The 2,131-nt window shown below is 40.7% G+C and overlaps 1 non-coding gene across 1 annotated transcript; it reads left to right on the forward strand.

The window, feature by feature from the left end:
- Positions 1 to 778: 778 nt before the first annotated feature.
- On the forward strand, positions 779 to 898 carry LOC138140926 (5S ribosomal RNA). Its single transcript, XR_011162836.1, has one exon. It is a non-coding gene; the product is annotated as a 5S ribosomal RNA (ribosomal RNA).
- Positions 899 to 2,131: the final 1,233 nt, after the last annotated feature.

Raw genomic sequence — 2,131 nt, forward strand, 5'->3', positions numbered from 1 at the left:
TCCGGACCCTTCGGGACGGCCGAAAGTCCGTCGAGAGGATCATCCGAAAGGAGACGGTCTTCATCGTCCGACCGATGCCGCACCTACGAGTTTTCCGATATTTTCTTCGACGGATCTTCAGGTTTTCTTCCTTTCTTCCGTCTTTCTCTCTTCGTAATTTCGTGTCCGACCTGCGTCGTCCGAAGTCGGGGTGAAGATCGAAGAAAAAACGCCAAAAATAACAACTCGTCAGCCACGCACACCGCGTTCGAATGTCTAACGGTCCAACTTGGATTTTCGAAGATCGCCGAATCCGAGGGACGATAAATAATAATAATAATAATAATAATGGTAATAAATAATAATGTTAATAATAATAATAATGATATGATGATTATAACGATAATTATTATAGATAGGTAAATAGAAACACAGGTCTCCTCTCGAAAATCGGAACTTCCTGATATTACTTACATATTTCGGTCGATCCAAATGTGGGAATCTCGTCGTCGTCGGAGCAAGCAGCGCGGTAGGTGGGGTGAAATTCTGGATTTTCCACCGCCGCCGGCGGTCGAAAAATGTGCGACGCGGGAGATCGCCAGTCCGTCTAGTAGTCTCTCTTGTCGTTAGAGCGTGACGTGGTGGTTGTTGTGGGATTTCCCGTTAGTTCGGTCCGACGTCGGTCGTCAGAGGGTAAGTGCATACGGAAACGAAACGCATCGCGTTTTGATGTTCATATTCGTGCATCGGAATGTTAAAAGCAATATATTTTACACCAACGATCACACCTAAACACCACGGCAACGGCCATACCACGTTGAAAAGCACCGGTTCTCGTCCGATCACCGAAGTTAAGCAACGTCGGGCGCGGTCAGTACTTGGATGGGTGACCGCTTGGGAACACCGCGTGCCGTTGCCCCCCAACACTTTTTGTTTTTTTTTGAAATCCATAGCAACCACCGAACCGATTTGTTTTTCGTGCAGGTATTCGGAAACATGCACAGACCCGTATAATGTAGATTCATAGCTTTAAGTACTAGATAATTAAGAAAACAATTTTTTTTGTCGATTAATTGTAAACAATTGCAGAATAAAAACTCGTCAAACGGTAAAGGTTGTCGTTCGATCACCGAAGGTAAGCCACGCGGGCAGCGGTCAGCACTTGGACGGGTGACCGGTTCATTATATTCCTTCCGTGAGTTTAACAAAGATAACATATGCAAATGTCGTAAGTGCGACGAGGAAGACGGCGATCTTTTAATGTAAAAAAAATATATATTAGGTTACGCGTACATGCCACTTTGACTGCTGCTTTATTTTTTTGGTTTTTAAATAATTAGAGATCTGAATTCAACATATCAGTTCTATGTTATAATGGACAGACAATGTTGTATTCTTGGCCCCTAACACGTTAAGACCAACATAAAAACTAGAATAACTTACCATTCGTTAAACGTTAAACAATTTCGAACCACGTTTTTTTGAGCTCGAACAAACTCATAACACAACACTCATTTATTAGTCACTGGACCATTGTAAAACGAGAAGAGAGAAAAACCATGCGAAACTATTTTTAAAACGAAGAGAATAAAGGTTTTAAATGGTAGGGCTGTATGACAGACTTGTCAATTATCGTGGGGGGTACGGCTGAGATTTATGACGAAATCGAGCGGCGCCGGCGGTCGGTCACTTTCACGAAAGAGGTCTAAACACGGGTCGTTTACGATACCCTCTGGTTACTAGAAAAGTTCTAGACAGATGTTTGTCGGCTTTTCGAGGTATTTATTTGTGAGTCCAAAGACTCAATGGAGTAATATCGGACTGAAATTCCAAGATTTTGCTGTGTAATCCAAAAAACTATGTTCCTCGTAACATTTAACGATGTGTTAATTCAACTATTATTTTAATTTTTCGTATACGTATTTATACTAAAAAGTACAGCGCTTCCAACAGTGAATTGTGAATTGAAAATGTTTCAAAGAAAGATCGATAGTTTTGAAAAAAATTACATATTAATAAATTTAGATAGATTTAGAAGTATACATTGCACTTACTTTTCAAAATTATTGTACTTCTGATTTGGTTGAAATAACATAATATGTAGCAGTCATAGTCTTGTGTACATTGCAGTCGCGGCTGGTGTTGGGTAAAA

This window comes from Tenebrio molitor, unplaced genomic scaffold (genome assembly GCF_963966145.1).
Source record: "Tenebrio molitor unplaced genomic scaffold, icTenMoli1.1 SCAFFOLD_595, whole genome shotgun sequence".
Lineage (NCBI taxonomy): Eukaryota > Metazoa > Arthropoda > Insecta > Coleoptera > Tenebrionidae > Tenebrio > Tenebrio molitor.